Genomic DNA, 27,187 nt, shown 5'->3' with positions numbered 1-27,187 from the left:
ATCCCACAAGTTCTTCACTTAATGTGATATTAGCCTTGCTTCTACTGGAGAGGTGGGTCCATGTTTCCTACCCCTGATTATGGGCGAGACTGTAACTAGGGAAATGATACTATGTCACTTCCAAGGTTAGATCATAAAAGGGAATACAACTTCCACCTCATGGGATTCTTGTTCTTAGAGTTCAGTTATCACATCATGAGGAAGGGAAGAGGCTGCCTGTAAAGACTACTGCCAAGTGTCCCGGATGACAATCCCAGACACCATCAACGTAAAGACATATGAATGAGTGAGCCTTAATATGATTCTAGCCCCAGTCATAATCTGACTAAAACTGCATGAGATACCTGAGCAAGAATTACCTAGGAAAGCCCAGTCAACACCAAGAAAAATGAAAGGTGAGAACAAATTAACTATTGTTGCTTAAGCCACTAGTTTTGGGGAAATTTGTTAAACAGCAAGAGATAATCAGAACAACTGACTTCTTATCCATCTTATTCTAGTCAAGGATGTGTGTTAATAGATAATATCTATAATTCTGTTCTAAACATAACTTCTTACATTTGGTACCCTTCTTTGTTTGTCACCCCCATGATTCCCTCTCTCTACTTTCCTCTCTGAATATTTGCAGATAATCTAGATCTATTGGCTTGCTCCAAGAAAATCACTGTTTCTTTTCCCTAAGACATTTTTGTCCAATGAAAGGATTTACTAAGCGCCACCACACTGGAACTTTCCCTTGAACTTGATATGATTCTCACTGCAAGACTCAGTTTTGTTATTCAAGGTTTAAATTTTACTATTTGAGAATAAGGAGTTATTTCATCCAACTTTTCAAGTCCATGAATTTATAGATTGCCTCTACTTTCCTTCATTGCTGCCTTGAATTTGCTGATTTTTTTTTTAGCCTGTCTCATGTCTTGCCAAAAGAAGACAACATCAACCAACATAAAGCACCAACATTTCACTTCTCTTCCTGATTTCCAAGAACTACAAATTCATTTAGTACAATATCTGCTTCCTCAGTGACCATAAGCTACTGTTTTGCCAAATGTGTCACCATCTTTCCAGCCTCCAATAACAGTTTCTTTGCTGCACTACAACAGACCCTGAGAGACAATGTTCTCTATTTCATGTTTGTGATACAGCCAGTATCACACTCTCAGAAACTAATTTCAGCATCAGATGGATAGGCTACATTATGTGAAGTAACAAACAGCCCCAAATCTCAATTACTTTTAACAAAGTAAAAGTTTATTTCCTACAAACATTACATACAGTATGAGTCATGAAGGGAAGTCTACTTATTACATTCTCTTAGAGATCCAGAATGATGCAGGATTCATCTAAAAATGTAGTTCTTTAATAACTATAGATCCCATGGACATCAACAAGATAATAAAGAAATGCTCTGAACAACTCTATGCTCACAATTTGATAACCTAGATGAAATGGACCAACTCCTTGAAAGACACAATGTGCCAAAACTCACACAAGAAGAAACAGACATCTGAAGGAGCTTATATAAAAAATTACATGAAGAGTCATATCTTAATGAAATTGAATCAGCAAATAATAACCTCTAAAACAGAATGCAATATGCCCATTTGGGTTTGCTGGTGAATTCTATTAAATGTTTAAGAAATTAATCATATAAATTCTCTATAATTTTTTTCAGAATATAAGCAAAGAAAATACTTTCTAATTCAGTCAATGAAGGCAGCATTCCCTAATACCAAAACCAGACGAAGGTATTACAAAAAATAACACTAAAGACCAATATCTCTCATAAACATAGATACAAAAATCCACAACAAAATCCTAGCAAGTTGAATCCAACAATGGATTAAAGAATTATACTCCACAACCCAGTGGGATTTTTCCCAAGTGTACAGGCTGATTCAACTTTCAAAAATCACTTGATGTAATCTATCACATCAACAAGAAAGAAAAGAAAAGAAAAGAAAAGAAAGAAAGAAAGAAAGAAAGAAAGAAAGAAAGAAAGAAAAGTCACATTATCATTTCCGTAGATGCATTAAAAAAATTACAAATCCAACATTCATTAATAAAATAAACTCTCAGCAAACTAGGAATAAAGAGAAATTTCCTCAACTTGATAAAAAATATCTGTGCAAACACCTACAGCAAACATCATACTTACTGGTGAAAAACTCCAAGCCTTCCCATTAAGATCAGAAATAAAGCAAGGATGTCCTCTCTCAGCATTCTTTTCCAGCACCATACTGGAAGTATTATCTAACACAAAAAGACAAGAAAAGGAAAATAAACATACGCAAACTTGGATGGAAAAAATAAAACTCTTTTTTTTCACAGATGACATAATAATCTATGTAGAAATTCTGAAAGAATTGACAAAAGAAAACTCCTGGAACTAATAAACACTTATAGATAGCAAGGTTGCAGGATACAAGTTTAAAACACAAAAGTCAATCTCTTTCCTATATATCAGCAATGAACAAGAGGAATTTGAAATCAAAAGCACAGTATCATCTACATTAGCACACCCAAACACAAATATCTAGGTATAAACCTAACAAAATACCTACAAAATCTACATAAGAAAAATGAAAAACTCTGATGAACAAAATCAAAGAACTGAACAAATGGGAAAATATTTCATGTTCATGGATAGGAAGACTAATATTGTCAAGATGTCAGTTATTATCAGCCTGATTAATATATTCAATGAAATCTCAGTCAAAATTCCAGCAACTTATTTTGTGGATATCAACAAACTTATTCTAAAGTGTACATGAAGAGGCAAAAGACTCACAATAGCCAAATAATATTGAAGGAAAAGAACAAAGTTGGAGGAGTTATACTACTCAACTTTAAGAATTATTAAGTTACAGTAATCAACACAGTGTGGCATTGGTAAAATAATAAATAGATCAATAGAACAGAACAGAGAGTCTAGAAACAGACCCTCATAAATTATAGTCAATTGATCTGCAACAAGGGAGAGAAGACAATACAATGGAGCCAAGATAGTCTCTTCAACAAACATTTCTGGAACAATTGGACATCCACGTTGGGAAAAAAATAATAAATCTAGACACAGACCTTATATCCTTAACAAAAATTAACTCAAAATGGATCACAGACCTAAATGTGAAACACAAAAGTACAAAATTCCTAGAAGAAAACATAGGAGAAAACCTAGATGACCTTGAATATGGTGATGGCATTTTAGATACAATACCAAAGGTATGATCCATGAAAGAAACTCGATAAGCTTGACTGCCTTAAATTTAAATCTTCTGCTCTGTGAAAAAAAAAAAAAAAACCGACAAGAGAATGAGAAACAAGCCACAGACTGGGAGAAAATATTTGCAAAAGACATATCTGATAAAGGACTCTTACCTAAAGTAAACAAAGAACACTTAAAAACTCAACAACAACAACAAAACTTGATTTAAAAGTGGGCCAAGATCTTCACAGATATCTCACCAAAGATCTAGAGATGGCAAATAAGCATATGAAAAGATGCTCCACCTTACAGGTCAGGAGGGAAATGAAAATTAAAGGAACAATAAGATAAAACTACACACCTATAGAATGGCCATATCCAGAAAATCAACCCCACCAAATGTTGGTGATGATCTGAATCAATAGGGAGTCTCATTCACGGCTGGTGGGAATGCAAAATAGTACAGTATGCTGGAAGACAGTTTGACAGTTCCTTACAAATCTAAATATATTCTCACCATATGACCCAGCGATTGCACTCCTTGGTATTTATACAAAGGAGTTCAAAACTTATGTCCACACAATAACCTGCAGACAGATGCTATAGCAACTCTATCATAACTGCCAAAACTTGGAGCCAACGAAGAAGTTCTTTTAGTGAGTGAATAAACAAACTGTGTTACATCCAGACAATGAAATATTGATCAGTACTAAAGAGAACTGAAATATCAGCTCATGAAAATACACGGAAGAAACTTAAATGTATATTACCAAGTAAAAGAAACCAATCTGAAAAGGCTACATACTGTATGTCTCCAACCATATAATATTCTGGAAAAGGCAAAGCTGGCAAAACCACAAGTGGTTGCCAGCGGATGAAAAAGAGAGGGAGAGATGAATAGTGAGTGTGCAAAACACTTTTAGGGCACCAAAAATACTCTGTATGATACTATAATGATGGACACACATCATTACACATTTGTCTAAACCCATAGAATGTACAAGACCAAAAGTGAACCAAATGTAAACTACGGACCTTGGGTAATTGTGACGTATCAATGTAGGCTCATCAGTTATAACAAATGTACTATTCTGGTGGTCAATGTTGATAACGGGGGAGGCTATGCAGGTGAGGGACAGGGACTGCATGGGAAATCTCTATACCTTCACCTTCATTTTTCTGTGACCCTAAACTGCTCTAAAAAAAGATCTTTAAAAAAGCAAACCCAAATATGTTGTTAAATTTAATCAATTCTAAAGTATTGAATTCATTTATTGCAATTCAGATCCTTTCATATGATTTTTAATTGAAATATAATTGACATATAACATTATATTAGCTAAGTCAGTCTGTGTGGGTCTTTAAAAACTGTTTCTCAGTTTCTCAGTTTGCTATACCGTTGTGAGTCTCATAGAAGCAAGCCTGTTGGCTTTTAACATTAGGTGTTTTGCACTCATTTCTCAGATGCGGGTCTTAAAAGTTGGGGCATCAGTGGTAGGATTCAAACCCTTCATTCCTCATGGAGAAAACTGGATGTGAGTTTCTCCTGATTATGGGCCACTGTACCAGGGGTGGGGGTTAAAGCAAGATTGTGTCAGACTTTCCTATCCACTTTGATGTGGGTTTTTTCTCATTCACTCCATGTGTAGGAGTTGCTTGGCTAGTTTTTGGGTTTCTTTCAAAGGAAATCTGTATATGTAGTTATAGATTCATTGTGTCTATGGGAATTGAGTTCAAGATCCTCCTACATTGCCATCTTGAGTCAGAACTCCTCACATGATATTTTTAAATACCAAGTTATAAGAAACAACTTTAGAACATCTCAGCCAGTCAGTGTTCCTTATTTATTGGATGATCCAAGCATTATTTTCTGAGGGTTTTTAATTCTTGATGATTTTGCTTATTGTTATCTGTTAGCTTTTATAACTGGACGTGCAGTACACTCTAGTCACTCTAAAGATCTCCTGAGCTTCAGGCCTATTTTTAGTAGAACTCATTAGGAAAGCATCCACGTATCACGTTGCTAATCAGGCCCAATTACTATAGTCAACCATAACTTCTTCATTCACATCACAAAGAGCAGAATCAATAAAGCTGTTCCTTAGAAATAACTCCCAGAATCACATATTAAAATTGGCCTCCTATGAGAGCTGATGCTACTTCTTGGGAAACAGAATCCTTTCTAAAACACCTTTATTGTATTTTCCTTTTCAAATTATTTCAAATCTCTGAATCATAGGCTGCTATTTCCCCACACTGATGGAACCTGAGAGAGCTTTATCTGAAATGCCAACATTAGGGTGAAACTTTAACAAGAGAACTAACTAAATTTTGAAGATAAATCAATAAAGAGAAGTGAGTATATTTGGTTTTTAAAAATTAATAGCTACCAGCTAAAGCATTTATTCAGTATTCAAATATTCTATATAGAAAATAAGCAAATAAGTAATTGGAATCTGAGTAACTTAACTGAAGAATCTACTGTGTAATCACATGTGTGTTAAAGTCACATGTCTTATTAACACATTGTATAAATTTGGCAAATCTCTATCTAAATCTGTTCACACCAGGCAATTAAAATTTTTTTTAAAAAATTTATTTAGTGAACCACTTCAAGACCTAATGAAATAAAGTAAGAAAAATTTAAGAAAAGTTGATAAAATAAGCAATGTATTCTTATATTTTATGTCTGGAAAATTTTAAACATATACAAAATTAGTGTTTTTTAATAAAATCACATTTAAGTTTATGAATCACATGAGCTAATAGCTATTATAACTGAAATAGTACAAAGAAATGTCAGCTCTTTGAGTAACAATAATTGATTAAAAGTACATGATTTCCTTCTCTACTGAATAAGGAATAAGACACAGAAAACACAAATCAAGCAAAAAAGCATCAATTTTTCTTAAGTTAACAGAGACTTAGGGAAATTCAAACTTTTTCTCATTTTTTTCCACTCTCATATTTCCCTCCTAAAATGCAACTCTATTGCAGTCAGAGTTAAAGAATATTGAAAAAACCAATCCTATGATCAAATTTGGTAGATTAAGTCCGAACTTCTTAAGCTTTCTACTGGCAAAATCAAATCCTTGCTATAGACTTCTCTGGCCTTTGTCTTTTTGTTTTGTTTTGTTTAATTACATGTTTCTCCCACTACTGGCATAAAATCACTTGAGTCTTCCTCCATGTGTAATCTTAGGTGGCTTAGTTCTAAAATCTTTTATTCTTTCAGAGTAAGTACAAATTTCCAAATGCTATGCAGTTTGATAAATATGGTGAAGTCAGTCAGAACTAATGTGGGTAGTCAAGTTCTACAATGAAAAAAAATAATAAGGCAACAGAGAAAGAATTTATTCTCTCTCTCTACCTGGAAACACTAGATATTGTGGATTCTAGGGGCCATACACAGCCCCTCCTTGCAAAGTGAAAATCATTTGCACCAATAAAATATTGATGATACAGAAAACAAATTTCCTTTGGCTTAAAATTCACTTGCTACTACCATTTACCTTCTGACTTCGCTATTACGAAGGAATGGAAGCAATATATGAATATATATGAATAAATGAATATGAGCACTATCCTATTCAATTATACTTTTAACAGTGATTGGTTGATTTCTATATGAAACAAATAAAAGGTTAGTAATTTTCATCAATACAATTCATTACAATTCATCTCCTCCATCTTCTCAGAGACAACCCTCTAGATGGAGTTCTGAGGTATATCAGGACTTTCTATTCATCCAAAGCTACGTTTGTCAGTACCTGATAAAATCCACCTTCAAAAATCTTTCAGCTATTCAGAAAATTCTTTTAGTCCCAGGCTTCCTCTCCCAACTTGATATTCTCTCATCCTAGTCTGGTTTTTCAGTTTCTGTTCCCCCTTAGACTGACCATTTGGAATGATGCCTTGGTAATCCATGTGGATTGGGTTTCATTCCTGCCCCAAAGATGCAGCCTCCTGAACCAATGACCTTAGTTTCAAAACTCCCCATTGCCAGCCCGAATTCAGCCCTTGTAACTCTGCCTCCCTATGCAAATATCATGCAGATTTTTTTCTTTTCTTGGGAGAAAGTGCACGGTACAAGGAGGTAGGAGCAGTCTGTTTCTCTAAGTCAAAATGACTATTGATTTAATAATACTGAAAAGTAGAGAAATATGCTTTACACAAATTCCTCAGTTGTAGTAGGTATGTAATCGGTGGCTCAGTCCATTAAGCGTCCGGCTCTTGATTCAGCTTAAGTCATGATCTCCCAGCTGTGAGATTGAGCCCTGTGCTGTCAGCGTGGAGTCTGCTTGGTATTCTCTCTCTCCTCTCTCTGCCTCTACCCCTCTTCACATTCACGCTCTCTCTTTCTCTCTCTCAAAAAATTAAATAAACATTTCTTTTAAAAAGAAAAGAAAAGAAAACAAAGGCAGCTTTGAATGGAGGAAATAAAACTGTACACTTCCATTAAATCATTACTCTCTCCAGGGCAATACTATCTTGATTCCTTCATAGAAAACCCTCAAAATCAATCTCTTTAATTAAACTTTAAAAAAAAAAAGCTGTTTTTTGGGGGGTGTCTGGGTAGCTCAGTCAGTTCATTGTCTGACTTAGGCTCAGGTCATGATCTCACATTCGTGAGTTCGAGCCCTGCATCAGGCTCTGTGCTGACAGCTCAGAGCCTGGAGCCTGCTTTGGATTCTGTGTCTCCCTCTCTCTCTCTGCCCCTGCCCCACTCATGCTCTGTCTCTGTCTCTCTGTCTCTCTGTCTCTCTCTCTGTCTCAAGAATAAATAAACATTAAAAAAAAACTTTTTAAAAATGAGTTAAAATTTAAAACTTTGGATTCCAGTTTAAGTAACATCATAAAGTTCAGAAACTGAAATAGTAACCATGTAACAACTCAAAAAATTTTTTGAATTGTAATTCCATGATCTAAATCACACTCAAACTCCAGTGGGGATTTAAAATATAGATAGATAACCAAATTGCATCCCAAACCTGCCAACTCAGAACTTCTGTGGGTCAGAATAGAAAGTATTTTTAATCAGTGGTATTAGCAGTCCCTGAGAAAACTCTCAATCCCTGCTCTAACTGTGCTCCTCTAGTTCATTTTATCTTGTGTGCCTCCTCTCAAAGTTGCCATAACAATAAGCAATCAAAATAAAATATCAATTCCAATGAAAACAAGTGGAAACTAAACAAAAGACCTAATATAAACCTACTGACTATTACTGACTCTGATGGATCAGAACGTTTTTGATATCCACTTCTCAGTTTACAATTTAAGTGTAGCGTAGTGTAGAACTTAAGGACATGCAATTGGGAAATATGTGGCCTGGTTCCAATCCAGGCTCAGTCACACACTACCTCCCTCAGTGACCCTGAGAAATTTTCTCCAGTCCTTCTCTTCCTCAGCTGAAAAACCCAGAAATAATATTAGTATCTCCTTCATAGAGTTGCTGTCAAAATTAAATTATTAAATATACATAAATTGCTACGGACAACCTCTTAGTGTACAGAAAGCATTCAAGAATCTGAGTTAGGGGTGCCTGGGTGGCTCAGTTGGTTAAGGGTCTGACTCTTCATTTTGGCTCAGGTCATGATCTCACAGTTCATGGGATCAACCCCCAAGTTGGGCTCTGCACGGACAGCATGGAACCTGTTTGGAATTCTCTCTCCCTCTTTCTCTGTCCCTCCCTGCTCGCACTCACTCTCTCAAAATAAATAAACAAACTTTAAAAGAAGAAAGAAAGAAAGAAAGAAACAAACAAACAAACAAAGAAACAAAGAAAGAAACAAAGAAACAAAGAGGAAGGAAGGAAGGAAGGAAGGAAGGAAGGAAGGAAGGAAGGAAGGAAGGAAGGATCTGAGTTATAATTAATATTATTTTCATTACAGCATCGGAGTGGGTGTTAAAGAGTTAGATATCATGTTCAAGTTCAAAGAAATCAGGCTATAGAATATCATAAATTACTATTTCTTTTTGTAGATATTAAAATGTCCTACTAGTTTAAGTTTATTAGAAGCAAAAATGTTCACAAGCAAAAGCACTTAACAATGAAGGATAGTATGTGTGTATGTATGTATACACACATATATACGTATACATACATACTTCCAAGGCTAGCAAAAAAAAGCATACAATTTTTAAAAAGTAAAAGCAACTTTAGTAGATTTATCTTCATTTATAAGTTGTTTATTTTGTTCTAGGGAGTCTGAATTTCTCAAAAGAATTCCTTGCCCAAGTAAACATGCTCTATTACACAAGAATGAAAAAACAATTTCATACTGTAAAAGATTTTCTTTCCAAAAAAGTTATCAGATGCTTAAATACATTCCCACAGGGAAGAAGAAACACCATACACGTGGTCAAGTTCTGTGTTTCTCGTTTCTGTCATTTAATCACTCTGTATTAGTATCTGGCTTTACCACAGGAAAGTTTCATACATGGAATCTGCTTCAAAGCTGAGTATAATAGATTCTCTTCTTTCAGGCTTATTCTATAGGGCATAATTTTCTGGGACAAAATGTGCAAAAGTGCTTTGTGGCAACAAATAGAGAATTGGAGGAGGATACGATAAAAAGTAAACATTGTTCAAAGGAAATAATAGTGACTGGGGTGAACCCCTCTGTCAAATAAATTTAACTTTATTTAAACCCACATATCACCTACTATTTACATTTTTCAAGATCTAAAGATGAATTTTTAAAAAAATGAATTCATTAAGTAGAAATATTTTAAATTCATGTACACATGTCAAAAATCTCTTGAGTTAAGATTCGAAGATATGTACTCTTTCCCACTCTTCCAAAAATTACAGACTACCTGCTATTATTTTAGATTTTAGACCATTTTTTCATTTTTCTCCTCTACTCCCTTAGGAATGTATATAATTTTTATTTTTTTTACAGATTTAAAGGCAGATTAAAATGAAATTATATAGCTCTTCTAACCTGTTCTTTTTTATTATTTATTAGGTTTCAGAGATCATTTACAAGGAACTAAATATACACCTGTCCTATTAATTGCCACATAATATTCTATCTAATGAATGGCTGTAATTTATCGAAGGATTCCTAATTTATGGGGTACATGCAATATTTCTTCTGTTACTAATACATACCATGTAATACTGAATAATCTTTCAAAATGTTCTCCTTGGCATGCACTCATTGTTAAAATTTTTTTATCTTTATTTTAATTCCAGTATAGTTAACAAACAGTGTTATATTAGTTTCAGGTGTACAATATAGTAATTCAACAATTCTCTGTAAGGAATGTACAGTTTTTAAATTACAGACATAGAATTGCAGAAATCTTTCAATCTTAGAACTGAAAAGTAAACAGAAAGACTAAAATGGGCTTGTTTCTCAGTTTCCAAAGAATTAATGTGTAATTTTCAAAGCTGCTAATTTAAATCTACTTTAAGAGTTTCTGTCATGCCTAAGTACCTCCCTAGTTTTCTAAATATCTCCTTCCTTCTCAAAGCTAAAAGGCTGGAAGACACCTCCAAAAGTAGCTCAAGTATCTAAAAAAGGTGGATGATAAGCAGGAAATTCCACTGTAAAAGACTGAAGAGGTACCCAACAGGGCTGGATCTGAAAGGGTATTATAATACGTTAGCCATAAACTGTACTGCCCACATCAGGGAAGGAATGGGTTAGTGTGGAAGTCAGGGTGGAAAGGTGTTTAAGAAAAACTTAGGAATACATCATACTGAAGAGATAGCATTTGCACTCCTACCATGAAAAAGTCTTCATGTTCAGCCAGTGTGGGTGAAAAGAGAGTGCCAGCTAAGTAAAAGGTATTATCCCTTTTCCTCTAACCTCGATTCTCTTTGTCTAGACAGTGGCTAAACCAGAACATGGAGTGGTAAGAAGAAATGCATGAAGAAACAATTACTACTAATCCTTGAGCACCAAATCTGGCTGGGCAAGAGTGGAAGTTGAGGCTGTGTGAAGAGGCAGAATCTTCTAACCGAGTATGAGATTAAAACTTTAATGTAGTCTGGACTGGATATATTCTTAGTATGTTACTTAGTATAATATGTTCTTAGTATATTATTTGAAAATAAGAAAACCCTCAGGGCTAAAAGTTAACAAAAGGTTATGGGATATTCCTGAGCTGTCATTCAGGAGTGGGAAGAGAAATGTGGCAAAGTATATATGAACCAGTGAGGGAGGAAGTAAAGGGTGGGAGACAGTCATTTCCTACTTGTACGCCACTAACTCCAGGTCATTTAATAAACAGGTTACATTTACAATAAACTTCTATCCACTAATATAAACCGTTTCTCTATTCTCTGGAAGAGCTCAAACAAAAGACCTTTGATATTTTCATTTAGACTGTCTATTATGTTGATAATTTCTTAGACAAGTAAGGAGGTGATATAGCTTTCTCTAATCTCCCCTTTTTTAATTCAATGAAACATTAAAAGATTTAAATCAATGAAAGATTATCAGCTTTTTTGGAGGTAGGGCAGACAAAGGAAATTCCAAGTTTATTTTTTAAATGACAGGAAGCAATAATTATGAAAACTGCAAGTGTTCTTAGAGTTTGTACATTCTTTTTTGGAAAGGATATAGGCTGTGCAATGTTTTCTGTAACCATTCACTTCACAGTAAACAAATATGTCTGTATCACTTATTCAGATGAAAATTCAATTTGGCAAAAAAAAAAGTTTTTGTTAGTAAAATCCATGGTTAGTAAGATTGTACATATTTTTTATAACCTTGAACTGAATTTTTAGTTCCTGCCTACTACAGCTAAAGTAAATATATATATATATACTTCACCAACTTTAGACTATGTCTTACCATGTATTGCCAAGGGGTTAAAATCTAGTCTATATACTCAGATACGAAGACATATAATTTTCTGTATTTTAAATTACTTCATCTTGGCTCTCAAGCTGACTCCAACTTTGCCAGCTAAATGTATCCTAGTGGTTTTATTTGAAAATAATCTATTTAGAATAATTACTCATTTATGAAAGATTTGTGCTTTCCCTCTAACTCCTTCTTCCCAATATGGCCTCTAGGTACAAGAAAAACTTAAATTTCCAATCAGCTAAGGGTAGGAAGTGTCTGGTCCTCATAATTTCCTCTGATTGCATAACACATTCCATTTGGTCAGAGCAGCAACCTTCTGTTCTCACTGTACCTTCTAAGATGTACCCTGGGCTGCCTGGTCATTGCATACCCTAAAGCAGCATGCACAGAGATGTGGTTGCTCCTACTTGGTCTATTTAAAGTTAGGCTCAGACATGCTACTGACAATAATAGAACTTGACTTTGCCTCTAGTCCTGAAATGCCCACACACACTATGACCTTATCCTAACCTCAGTCATCTTATGACCAGTGATTTGCTCAGCAATTTCTTTTCCCCTCCTCAACCTCTGTTGTAATAGTCAAGTTTCTTTGTCATGAGCAATAGATTCTTCCTGAATGAGTGGGGGGATGGAGGTGGATAAGAAGAGCTATAAAAAGATTTTTTGTGGCTTGAAAGAACATTGAGGAGGCTCTAGAACCTGACTTGAGTATGGGCTTCTAGGAATATAATCCAAAATTATGCCATAGGAATTCCACTTTGGAGTAGAATATTGTAGGTGGCAGCAGGCCAACATTCCCACAGCAGCAGCTAGGAAAAAAAATGGATGGATTATATTCTTAATGCATCATAGAACCATGAAAACAAAGAGGACTAAAAAGACTAAAAGTCTAGTGCTTCCTAAGTGAGCTGATGGTCTTCAGATACTTTTGTTCCTGGGAAGAAATGCTGATTTTTAAGAATGTGCTGAAGATCCAATTTGAATCAAGTAGAGGTATTGTATTGAGGAGGAAAAAAAATCACTGAAGCCCTTAAAATTCATATGGACTATAATGATCCATTAGAAACTAGAATAATTCTGAAATCCTGATCTGTTTTCTCCCAAGAAATATTTTTTTTTTAGTTCTGGAGTAGAATAAGAGTCTGGTGTTCTAAACTGGAAACAAAGTAAAATCCCCTATTGTCTATGTTTGTTATAATACAAAATCCAAAAAAGGAAAAAAAAAGAAAACGAGGCATAAGAAACATGTAAGACACAGTCAAAAGCTCTAGTGTACACATAAATTGAACTCCAAAAGAAGAGAAATAAAAGAACTTGAGGCAGAATATCAGTATAGTATAATTAATATAATAGCCAAGATTTTTCAGAAACTAATAAAAGATAGCCACCCATAGATTCAAGAAGCTCGGTGAGCCTACAGAAAGAGAAATAAAAAACAAACAAACAAAAAAAACATCAATGCTCATGATAATCAAACTGCTGTAATCCCAACACAGAAAAACAACTTGAAAGCAACCTGAGAGGGAAAAAAAAAAATAATAATAATAAGCACTATCTCTGTTAGCAAGACTAACAGCTAACCTTTCAATGATGGTATAAAATCCAGAAGACAATGAGATGACATCTTTAAAACGCTGAAAGAGAAAAAACTTCTAATCTAGAATTTATTATCCAGCAGAAATATCCTTTAAAAATGAAAGCAAACTACACATATTTTCTTCAATAAAATAACAGAATTTGTCACCAAAAGACCCAAAGTAAAAGAAATACTGTTCTACATCTGAGATATTTCAAAGAAGAAAATTTTTCTCACTCCTGCAGTCTGGGAGGAAATCATTACATTTTTGGAATTTATGTTATGAAAGAAGGATCTGAGGTTTGTATTCCCATCAAATACTCCACAGTTTCCTTCTGGGGAAGAAAAAAGAAAGAATCATGTAAGCTAATTCTCCTTCTTTAATTACAATCATGGTTTCTACATACAAACATATTGGCTAGTCTCTACTTTTTTTTCCAATTTCATATAATGACAGCAATGAATTTTGTACTTTGTGCACTAGGCATGCAATAAATAAATACAGAAATGTGTATGAATTTCTTGGTTTTCAGTCCAGGAGCACTGAAACAGAAATTTTTAAAAATGCTAATAACTGTTTTTAATATAGCCTTTAGAGTTTAACTTCTTTTCACTTACATGATGTTATTTAATGCTTACAAAATTCCAGATAAATAATTAGTATTCAAATTTATACATAAGAATAATGTGACTCTGATGAGTTAAGCAATATATTGAAGTATGTGTATCTTTTTTTTTTTTTTTTTTTTTTTTTTTTGAAGTATGTGTATCTTAATTTAGGTGGGAGAAAAGTTTGGAAGAGTCAAAATAAAGACAGCTAAGCATCAAAGAGATCAAATACCCAGATTCAGTCCAGATCTCTTATCCAAAATTATCAACTCTGTCCATTATCCACATCAAGCAAATTCAAAATGGATTAAAGACCTAAATGAGAACTATGAAACCATAAAAAAAAACGAGAGAAGAACACAGACAGTAACCTCTTTGACATCAGCCATAGCAACTTCCTTCTAGATATGTCTTCTGAGGCAAGGGAAACAGAAGCAAAAATAAACGATTGTGACTTCATCAAAATAAAAAGCTCTGCACCGCAAGGGAAGCAGTTAACAAAACTAAAACACAACCTATGAAATGGGAGAAGATAAAGCAAATGATATATCTAATAAAGGGTTAGTATTCAAAATTTATAAAGAATTTATAAAACTTAACACCCAAAAAATGAATAATTCTATTAAAAAATGGGCAGAAGACACGAATAGACATTTTGCCAAGGAAGACATACAAATGACCAACAGACACATGAAAAGATGCTCAACATCACTGATCACCAGGAAAATATAAATCAAAACTACAATATCACCTCACACGTGTCAGAATGGCTAAAATCAACAACACAAGAAACAACAGATGTTGGTGAGAATGTGGATAAAAAGGAACACTTTTGCACTGTTTGTGGGAATGCAAACTGGTACAGCCACTATATAAGGATGCTTCCTCAAAAAGTTAAAAATAGAAATGCGCTATGATCCAGGAATTGCACTACTGGGTATTTACTCAAAGAATACAAAAATACTAATTCAAAGAGATACATGCACCCCGATGTTTATAGCAGCATTATCTACAATAGGCCAAGTGTCCATCAACTGATGAATGAATAAAGAAGATTTGGTATACATATACAATGAAATATTATTCAGACATCAAAAAGAATGTAATCTTGCCATTTGCAATGACATGAATGGAGCTAGAGAGTAATATGCTAAGTGAAATAAGTCAGACAGAACAACAAATGTCATATACTTTCACTCACAGGTGGAATTTTAAAAATTTCAAAACTGAGCAAAGAGGAGGAAAAGAGAGATTGAGAGAGAGAGAGAGAGAGAGAGAGAGAAAGAGAGAGGCAAACCAAGAAACAGACTCTTAACTAAAGAGAAGAAACTGATGGTTACCAGAGGGGAGGTAGGTGGGGGAATGGGTTAAATAGGTGATGGAGATTAAGGAGTGTACTTATGGCGAGCACTGGGTGTTGTATAGAAGTTTTGAATCACTATGTCATATACCTGAAACTAATATTACACTGTATGTTAACTAACTAGAATGTAAATAAAAACTTAAAACAAATACACAACAAATATATGTAACATATATGTGTGTGGTATATATATCTACATACTTGTTTATAAGTAACAAATATAAATATCTATATTTTAAAATAACATATATTTAATAAAAGTGATCTTTTAAGTAGCAAACAGATAAAAGCAATGCCATCAGAATAAGTTCCTAACTATCTAGTAACAGACAGCCTTTAGAATTATATTAATAGTAAGGTTAACATCTCTGTGTCATTTTTAAAATACTTAAACCAGGTTATTTTTTAATTTCCAATTTTGAGATATTTTAAAGTTATATAACAAACATCTATGAACCCACAGTCAAGTTAAACACATATTAACATTTTGTCACCTCCCTTCAGTTTCTTCTATCTTTGATTTTAAAGAAAAAATAATTCCCCCATGATTTTCCTCTTTTCTTACCCCCAAATAGCCACTCTTCTGAAGTTGGTATGTTTTTATATGTTGAGTCCATACACGTGCATCTATTAATGAATTTTACTAATGTTTTGGTTATTTTTATTTATATAAAAAAGATGCTGTATCAAACCTTTTGCTGATACTTAAAAAATAATATGTTGATTATTTATATATGTTGACTGCATGTAGATCTTGTTCATTCATTTCATTTTTGTGCGTGAAGTGTTCCACTGTAATAATAAACCAGAGTGTATTTATTAGTCCTTATATTGGTGGGTAATTAGATCATTTCCTATTTTTTGTTATTATTAAAGCACCTGCAATGAATATTTTTTGCATGTATTTTTCTGTAATACATGAGAGTTCTTTAGCATAGATACATCTAGGGAAAATACACTTGCTGAATGCAAGGTGTTTCTATCTTCAATTTTACTAGTTATTGATTAATGCCTCTCAAATTGTGTTGTGCTAATTTATATTCTTAATGATAACACTTAACTAAGCCCCTTTCCCACATCCTCACCAACCATTGGAGTTACCAGACATTATAAAATATTTACCATTCTGGAGGATGTGAAAGATAATTACATTATTATTATTTTAATAGGCTTATTTGCAATATGGGGTTCCTCTTTTGTAAACTGTCTATATACGACCTTTGACAATTTTTCTTTGAGGTTGTTGGTCTTATCATTATTAATATGTAGAAATTCTTCTAGATAATCAGTCTAGAATTAGTCTAAAGAATAATCCTTTGTTCTTTGTGCTACAAATATCTTCTCTCAAGCAAAATAAATAAATAATATGCCACAGGCCTTTAGTGATGAGCCAAATCTTCACCATCGAGCACTACATACTACAATCTCACTGCTCTAAATTCTCTGCCAGGAACGCAATTTTAGTCCAGTTGCTAATGCCACCAGGATTAAACTACAGCCTATATTAAAAATTTGACCTTATAAGCACTTCTTGTTTTGTTTTCTTTTGTTTTTAATAAGTGGCATCCACCTCTACACATTATTCAGCAACTTGAGTCATTCATTCAACAAATGGGTTTAGAGATCTGAACATGTTACTGTAAATATCATTAACTCACTCCGCTTAATTCCTCAGAATTCCATAATATGAAAATAGCACAGTTGGTTTCAACATTTCTATTTCAGTGGAAATTTAGGTTGTTTCCAAATGTTTTCACTGTTGTCAGTTTCAAGAAAGAAAAAGACTTTGCTATCACTTCTCTCTTTGCTGTCTCCTCAGTCTTTCACGGGTGTGTGTGATGGTGGAGAGTGAGTATCCAGCATTTTCAGCTTTTCTAGGAGAGATCGTCTTCATCCTATTCAAAAAGGAGCCTCTCCCAAGTAGAAAAGAGTTCAGAAGGTGCACGGACAAATGTCCTCCTCATTGACCTTTATTGGCATTAGTACCAAAACTTACGTCTACAAACTGATTTAAGCCCTGCTTCCTTAGAGATTTTGATCAAGAATTATTTTTCTTGGGCCACCTGGGTGGCTCAGTCGGTTAAGCAACGGACTTCGGCTCAGGTCATGATCCGTTCATGATTGGTTCAGGAGTTTGAGCCCCACATCGGGCTCTGTGCTGACAGCTCAGAGGCTGGAGCCTGCTTCGGATTCTGTCTCCCTCGCTCTCTGCCCTTCCCCCACTCGCACTCTGTCTCCTTCTCTCTCAAAAATAGATAAACATTTTTTTTTAATTTAAGAATTATTTTTCTCTTAATTACAGCAAAGATAAATGGAATCATCTCTCTATGGTTACGATAAGTCTTCCAAAGAGAAGAAGAGGTAAGGTCTTCATATTCCACCAAGATTAACGACAGATCATCCATAACTCACAACGAAAGTAAATATCTTAAAGTACACGGAACACCGAACACAGCAGAGTTCACCAATCTTTTCACAAATAAAACATATTAACAGATTCCTTTTTCAAATTTATCACCTAATTAAATTATTGCCTTTCTGATTCACAAAGTCCAATAAAGAGAATAGAACTTCTAAAAAGAAAAGAGGCTTTGGTTAAAACTAGGTTTAAATCTTAATTTTGATAGCTTTGGCCTTGGGAAAAATCCCTTAATCTCACAAATCTTTCGATTTTCAGAGCAAAATAAGACTATGAATGCTTATTGTACAGTGTATTATAAAGATTCAAGATTATATAAATAAAATGTTGATTGTATAAAAAAACTTTTAAAATGTAACATAAGGAGACTTGAAATATCTTCAATGAAATTTAGAGAGCTACATTTTTTCCTTGAGGAAAAGAAGGAAATACAGGTTAATAAATTCTGCCATGGAATTACAAGTACATAAGAATAAATAACAAAAAAGAAAAGATTCTCTGCTCTCAGTGTTTCTACAGACAATTTGAAAACAAGTGAGAATCTAATGGATTCAATGTTTATGAACAGAAACTAAACCAAAACAAAATAAATCACTGATTTGATCTCTTCCAGTTAGATAAGAAAGACTGGAACATTTCCAATATTCCTCTCATGTTTGTATAAAACATATTTGGGCTTCATTAAAAATATTTATTCAAATCTGTTCTAGAATTATCAAGGTCTACTCTTGGAACTATATTTTCTTAGTGAAAAGGAAACTGGTTAACAGTAATTATTTTCAATGTAAAAACAGCTTCCACGTGCCTATCCCTGTCAGGCACTTCCATTAGACTTGAATCTCATCTGTGAGAGTAATAATATGCAGGCAGCCCAAAGCACCGAAGCACTGAAGGGATTGACTTTACCAGAAAGCCATTATTTGTAAATGCAAAGTATAAGAAACTGGTACATCAGACTACATTATGTGTCCACTCAATTTTTTCGTTTAAGCATCAAGCAAGAGCACTGTGTGTGTGTGTATGTGTTTTCTGCGATAGCACTATGGTCAGTCATTTGGCCAGTAGAAAATGAGAAGGAATGTTTCTAATAGCAAAAGTAGAAAAGCATGTAAATACAAAATTTGAAAGTGCCTACACTTTCTACATCCTATATTTATATTGGTATATACTTTACTACCTACACTAGAAAGAAACAGGGATCAGTAGTGGAAGGACTTAAACAATCATTTTGTTCTCTAAAACTCAGCTTTTTGCTTCAGCAATATGGTTCACATTCAGTTTCTTTAAAGCCCAAGAAATAAGGAATTGTAAGATCAAGTAAATGTCCTATTAAAAAGCTTTAGGGAGTTTTTCTTTCCATACATTGAAATTTTCCTAACAGAAAATATACTGAAAACTCTCAAAAGAAAATTTCCCATTTTTCTAACAAAGGTGATTATATTAAAAAATTTGAGTAGAACAAACGTTAAAAAAAGGAATTTTTCTTTCTAGTTCTCTATGAAATATGCCATCACAAAATTGAGAATCCAGAAATATTGGAATTAGTTACTTAGGTCATCAAAGAAGAGTCTTCATCTATCTTCTAATCGATCGAAGGGAAAGCTAAGGAGGAGTGACCTGACTGGGGCTATACGCCTACTGCATGGCAGAGATGAGACAAGATTAAAAGCTGGACAGCCTCCTGGCTGGCAGCCTTTTGCTCCTACATATATAACGATCCCTCCTAATGGTTAAAAGAGTGGCATGGGGGATGCCTGGTGGCTCAGTCATTTAAGTGTCCAACTTTGGCTCAGGTTATGATCTCATGGTTTGTGAGTTCAAGCCCCCACATTGGACTCTGCACTGACAGGTCAGAGCGTGGAACCTGCTTCAGATTCTGTGTCTCCTTCTCTCTCTCTCTGCCCTCTGCCCTCCCCTGCTCATGCTCTCTCCCTCCCTCTCTCTCTCCAGTATAAACATTAAAATTTTTTTAATTTTTTAATTAAAATTTTTTTTAAAACTTTAAACAGTGGCATGGAATAGCTATATAACTGCATATCTCATATTAAAAACATCAACAGAACTACACACTGGATTTAAATAATAAGCTCTTTATTCATTTGTTCAAAGATATTTTTCAATACCTTCCGTTTGCCAGGTGTAATGGTATGCTTTGATTACATAGCAGCATGATCCATACTCTCATAAAGCCTAATGTCCAGTGTGGTGATAGAGTAACAAGAAAGATTTACTTTGATCTGGTAGCATCTATGTGAAGTGATAGCTAAACCAACACCAAAATTATGAATATAACTTTTTCAGTTTAAGAAAGAAAGCATTTCAGACAGAAGTAAATAAATGCAGGGGGCCAAGAAGAAAGGACCCAGCGTATTTAAGATCAGGAAAAGCAGCCAGTATGGCAGAAGCACATTGAATGTATGGAAATGGAACAAAATAAAGTTCAAAAGCAAGTTCAGAGTCATATTATCTATGATCTTACAAGCCTAGATAAGAGATTTTTATTTTATTGTAATTAAATATAAAACTATAATGTTTGTAAGCAGAAAATAACATAATCTCATTACATTTTTAAAAGCTCATTCTGAATGTTGCATGGAGAATGGATTAGAAGGCAGTAAAAGTAGGGGGCGCCTGGGTGGCTCAGTGGGTTGAGCATCTGACTTCGGCTCTGGTCATGATTTTGCGGTTTATGGGTTTGAGCCACGTGTTGGGCTCTGTACTCACAGCTCAGAGCCTGGAGCCTGCTTCTGATTCTGTGTCTCCCTCTCTTTCTGCCCCTAACCCACTCACATTCTGTCTCTGTCTCTCTCAAAAATAAATAAACATTAAAAAAAATAATAAAAAAAAGATTCTCTTTAAAAAAAAAAAAGGCAGTAAAAGCAAAGGCTAGGAGACGAGTAAAAATATTACTGCAAGTTGGACTAATCAGGGAAGATTCAAAACCCTGAAATCAGGAATGAAAGAGAAGGAATCACTCCAAACCTTATGGAAATTTTAAAAAATTGTATAAGAACATTAAGAATGAAATACTGAAAAAATTAGATAACTTACATGAAAGAGAAAAATCCTAGAAAGGCACAAACTACCAAACCTGACCCCTCCCCCAAAACATAGCAAATCTGGATAAATCTATAACAAGTAAAATGAGGAATTAGTAATTACAAAATTTCCAGATGGCTTCACTAGTAAATTCTACCAAATATTTACAGAAGAATTAATACCAATTTTTCACAAACTCTGCTAAAAAATAGAAGAGAACAGAGAAAAAAAAGGCCACTATAAGACTAGTATTACCCTGATACCACAATCAGACAAACACATCACAAGAAAAGAAAAAATACAAATATTTCTTATTAATCTAGATACAAAACTAAATAAAATATTAGCAAATTGAATGCAACAATGTATAAAACACAATTAGACACCATGACACAATGGGATTTACCTCAGGAATTCAAGGTTGGTTTAACATCCAAACGTCTATTAACATAGCATACCATATTAGTAAAATAAAGGACATAGTCACCTCAATAGACACATAAAAAAAATTACAAAATTCAACACCTTTTAATAAAAAAAAAAACACTCAAGACAACAAGGACTAGAATGGAAACTCCTTAATACAATAAAGGATATCTACAAAAAACAACACCTAATTTCATAGTTAAAGGTGAAAGATTGAATTCTTCCTCCTGAAATCAGGAACAAGACAAGGATGGCTCCTTTCATCACTTTTATCCAACACTGTACTGGAAGTTTTAGCCAGAACATGTAGGCAGCAAAAATAAATGCAATACATCCAGATTGGAAAGGAAAAAGTTAAACTGTCTCTAATTACAGTTGCCATAATTTTGTACATATAAGATACTAATATGCATTAAAAAAACAAAAACAAAAACAAAAAACTATTAGAACTAAGAAATGTGTTCAGCAAGTTTGCAACATACACAATCAATATACAAAAATCAACTGCATTTCTGTACACTAAAAATGAACAATCCAAAACTAAAATTAAGAAAACAATTCCACTTATAATAACATCAAAAAGAATAAAATACTTATGAGTAAATTGCAAGACTTAGAAAATACAAGACTTATACACTGAAAAATATAAAATATTGATGAAAGAAATTAAAGGTTCAAATACATGAAAAAAAATTCATGTGTTCAGAAAACTTAATTAAGGCACCAATATTCTCCAAATAGATCTATAGATTAAAACAATCCCTATCAAAATCCTAGCTATGTTTGCTGCAGAAATTGACAACATTGTCCTAAAACTTAAATGGAAATGCAAGAGATGCAAAATAATATTGAACAAGTAGAACAAATTTGGGCAATCAATACCAAATCTTACTGTAAAACTACAATAATCAAGACAGTGTGATACGCATAAGGATAGGCATATAGAGTAATGAATAGAATTGAGAGTTCTGGAATAAATCCATACATTTGTGATTAACTGATTTTTGTCAAGGGTGCCAAGACTATTTCAACAAGGAAATAATAACCTTTTCAACAAATAGTCCTGAGACAAATGAATATTCATATGCAAAAGAATGACAATGGACCCCTGTTTTAAATTAAGACTAAAATTAGCTCAAAATGGATTGTTGATCTAAATATAAAAACTAAACATACAAAACTTTTATAATAAAACATTGGTAAATATTCATGAACTTGAATTAGGCAATTGTTTCTTAGCTATAACATCAAAAGTACAAGTGACAAAAGAAAATTAGATAAATTGAAGCATGTCAAAATTTCAAAAACTTCTGTGCTACAATGATAACCATCAAGAAAGTGAAAAGACAGTCCACAGAATGGGAGAAAATATTTGCAAGTCATATTTCTGACAAGAACCTTATAGCCATCATATATAAATAACCCTTGCAACCCAATAATAAAAAAACTAATCCAATTAAAAAATGGGCAAATGGTTTGAATAGACATTCTCCAAAGAAGAAATGGCCAAGAAGCACGTGAAAAAAAAATGTCCACATCATTGAGCATCAGGAAAATGCAAATCAAAACTATAGTGAGTTTTTATCTTTAAAATTCATCTGCACTTGTCTAAAATGGTTATGATAAAAATATTGAACAATAGCAAGCATTGGTAAAGACAGAGAAATTGGAACTTTCACTCACTGCTATTAGCAATGTAAATCTGGTATAGCAATTTTGTAACAGAATTTAGCAGTTCCTCAAAAAGTTAAACATAGAGTTACCATATGACCCAAAATTTCACTCCAAGATACATATCCAAAAGAAGTGAAAACAAATGTTCACATAAAAATGTGTATGCAAATGTTTACAGCAGCATTATTCAAAGTAGTCAAAATGTGGAAATAACCCAGATGTCCATTAAGTGATGAATGAATAAGCAAAATGTGTTATATCGACTCGATGGAATATTATTCAGCTATACAAAGCAATGAAGCACTGATACATGGTACAATTTGGATGAACATTGGAACTTTATCCTAAATGGAAGAAGTTGGTAACAAAGGATAACATATTGTAGAGTTACATTTATATGAAATGACCAGAATAAGCAAATGTACAAACACAGAAAGTAGATTAGCGGTTGCCTGAGGCTAGGAGGGGGTAGCAATGGATATGCAGAGTGACTGCTACTACATTAGGAATTTATTTTGAGGGAGATGAAAATATTCTAAACTTAGATTTTGATAATGGTTGCACAAAGATGAGAATACAATAAAAACCACTTAATTGTACACTTTAAATGGGTGAACTTAATGGTATGTGAATTATATCGCAATGAAGATGTTTATACAAGAAAAAAAGAATTCACTCCACTGAAAAGACTTGTGAACCAAAACAATGGGACTGGGTATGGAAAGAAGTGTACATATGTGGAGGACTTGATATGAAGGAGTGCGAGAGAGGGGCATTGGAGATGGCTTCCTTTTCCTAGCATGATCTACCAAGTATATAGAAGTATTGTAAACCAGAATAAGGAGATCTGGGAGAAGATCCACTGGGATGTGGAAGGGGAAAGGTTGTTCACAAGTTCTGTTTCTTACACCTCAATTCTGAGCCACCCAGAAGAAAAGTCAGTGGAAGTAACAAATAGGTTTTATGAATTTGATAGTGTTCAGCAGATAGTAGCACATAAGGGTTATGTTAGTAAATAAGATCAACCATGGCAAAATTGTAGATACAGAGGTGGCTCAGGATAGAGCCCTGATGAGGTCCAAACTTTGTAAGCTGAATGAGTGATATTGACTCCTCAATACATAGAATGGCATTTCAGCATTCCTGGTAGCCTGGGTATGTGTGTATATATATGTATATATATATACATATATATACATATATATATGTATATATATGTATATATACACACACACACACACACATACATACCTGTTTTTGGATTTTCCTTTAAACCATTTGGAACATCATTGATTAATGAATTAAATAATACTCTGACCTGTGTTTATTTCATATCTGTATGAAAATCATGATTTCATATTTTTAAACAATTATCCTACAGACAATACACTATTTAAAGTCCTTCTATGGCTTCGCATTGTCCTTCAACCAAGAAACCAAAATCCTTAAATGAGCAACAGTGTGCTGCATGATCTGCCCATCTCTCTTGCCTCACTTCTATTATGTCCCCCCTTTTGCTTTTGCTACTCTAATTATTTCTGTTCTTTAGTTCTTTCATCCCCAGTGACCCTTCCCATCTTGGACTCTTCATCAGGTCCTGTGCCTGGAGTTCTTTGCTCTCTCTGTCTTCCACCTCTTTACTAGGTATCTCATGGCCATCATCTGCATGGTGTTTCCTAACCTGTCTAAGTCAGGGTCCCTGATTCTATGTTGTTATCATAGCCCCAGGATATAGCACAGCTTAACACATAGAAAACACTGAACACTTGTTGAATAAGTAAATGAGTGAATGAATGTTATATAATTCCAGCCCTGATTGTTCTGATTTGTTGATTGTATTCTTAAAATTCAAGGAAAGTATGCAACCATCTGCTTTTACATTAAGGTAACTTTCAAATGTAAGATGTGAAATATACCTTCTTCTCTAAATTCACTTGTCCTTGTAAATGACCAAAGGTCAACTTCACCCACAGCATGCACAATACAGTACATGGCTGCAAAGCCAGATTTCCACTGCCTGTTTCTCATCTTCACTCAGTCCTTCAGAAACTTGATATGTTTTTCTCTGGACAGGGCAAAAAATGGATGGCAAGAGCAATGTGATTGTCTCCAGACCTTTCAGGAAACATCAGTTCCCAGCATTTCTGCTAGAAGGGAGGTACCCTCGATAGTAAGACAGAACCAGAATCACAGCACAAAAAGTTTCTGCCATATTAAAAGGGCTTTTCCACACTAAAACATCTGTAATTTTGCTGATGAGTCAGATAAGATCTCCCTGGAAGTAGTTCATCTTTTGTACCCTTTCTCTTCCCATTTGAGATGGGAGGGTGGAAATGGACAGTGGAGATTAACTCAGTCAACAAAATGTAAATATAACATACATAAGGAACTGAAAAACATGTCTAAAGATTGATTTTCTTCTGTGCTTTATTGGGTATAAATATCTACTGACTTATGTGTTGACTCTTAATCTTATAATATTGTCATTTTTCTTTATTATGAAGTATGACCTGTCACAAAAGGAAGAGGCACTATAATATGGTACCAGTCCCTCCATTATAAAGGTAAATTATATCTACCAACCTGTTTTTTAGGGAGATTGCAAAGTTATTTCCCAAACATCATTTATCACACTATTGCATACTTGTATATAAATACAAATTTACTGTAATAAATGACTTAATGGCCTGTGACCTTCCCTTGTGTGTCCCTGACCTGATTAAAACACAAGGTCTCCTTCCCCAAACTTGAGATGTCCCAGAAGTTTCCTCCCACTCCCAATCTCTTCACTTTTTATAAGATGAAAGAGACTGTATAATGGAGGTATTAGAGTCTGAAGTCCATAATACCTAAAACCATCTGATACATAAGCTGAATTAGGGTTGGATTGAAATTCAGGTCTCATTTTCAATTCAAGGGGTCCTACTGAGACCTAGCAAACATCAGCAACTATTGTGGACTAATACATCAGTCATTTAACTGACCCTTGCAGCATAGCCACAGTACAGGGTACTAGGGACTCTCAGATATTATTTTAGGTTCATTTGGCCAAATAAAAAGCTTATTTCCAATGCTTTAGTTACAGAAAAGCCTAGAATCCCAGGTTGTAATTAATTTATATTTTAGCTCATTATTCCAATGAAAACATATAATTTTCTACAGAATAATATCCCTGCTATTTGAATACTGAGAGGTGACAGGATTACAAAAAGTTCTGAGAGCAGTTTTCAGAAATTTAATGAGGAATTTCCTGTACAGTCTATAGTGAGAAAAACTGGGATGATGTCCTGGTCTTTGCAAGCTAAGTGTCCTTATATTACTAAAAATACTACTGCTTAGTTGTAGATAATACATAATACTTCTTTTATATTAAATTGTGTAATATAAAATTCTAATACTTTATCATACATATAAATGTTTACATAGGTAACAATTAACATTTTAACGGCTAAATGATATACCTAAATGGTAATTAATAGCTAGGTATGGGAGGTCCAGAATTATATCTGTGTCAGTAAGCCATTGTATTGTCAGCCCAACGTCTACATTTTAAACACAGAAATCCCTCTCACCACCCCAGTTAATGTGTTCACACAGTGATCTGTCGTGAGTAATGCTTGTACAATGCAACTATTCCACTGACCACTGTTGGTTGGAGCAGGCTTGGGCCCCTGATCCAATCTGGAGCAACTAGTTAAGACTGGCTGAGGGAAAGAAGTTAGTCTTTCTTCATCTAATTAGACTACATACAAGTAAAACTTGGGTACTGTGGGTTGCCATCTTCTACCTATAATACTTACAGAGCAGAAAATCCATTCTGCAAAGAAACAAAAGAAAGTTGCAGATACACAGAGTCAATTAAGTAAGAATCCTCCCGGCTATTTAGTGACCAGATCCGGACCCTGCCTGCCTGTGAGTTCTATGAAACACCCCTGTACTCTCCTAATAAATTTCATTTTTTTTCTTTCAGCTTGCTATAATCAGATTAATGTAATCAGAATTCAAAGAGAGAAGTCATAGATGAGGAAGTAGAGTAGGCCACAATCAG

The 27,187-nt window shown here is 34.1% G+C and overlaps 2 long non-coding RNA genes across 4 annotated transcripts in view; one reads left to right on the top strand and one right to left on the bottom strand.

The window, feature by feature from the left end:
• The window catches only part of LOC122198474, a 250,733-nt gene that overhangs the window by 89,981 nt on the left and 133,565 nt on the right, over positions 1-27,187 (bottom strand). For both annotated transcript variants that reach the window (XR_006193013.1, XR_006193031.1), the window contains exon 5: positions 2,159-2,253. This is a non-coding gene — a long non-coding RNA (uncharacterized LOC122198474). The remainder of the gene's footprint in view (positions 1-2,158; positions 2,254-27,187) is intronic.
• On the top strand, positions 164-27,187 carry LOC122198546. 2 transcript variants are annotated; one of them, XR_006193046.1, is made up of 4 exons: positions 164-395; positions 11,048-11,183; positions 25,644-25,703; positions 27,110-27,187. It is a non-coding gene; the product is annotated as an uncharacterized LOC122198546 (long non-coding RNA). The 2 variants fall into 2 exon arrangements; XR_006193048.1 differs by lacking the exons at positions 25,644-25,703; positions 27,110-27,187 and adding an exon at positions 17,884-18,019.

This window comes from Panthera leo, chromosome A1 (genome assembly GCF_018350215.1).
Source record: "Panthera leo isolate Ple1 chromosome A1, P.leo_Ple1_pat1.1, whole genome shotgun sequence".
Classification (NCBI taxonomy): Eukaryota; Metazoa; Chordata; class Mammalia; order Carnivora; family Felidae; genus Panthera; species Panthera leo.
This window is presented reverse-complemented; position numbering and strand designations above follow the sequence as displayed.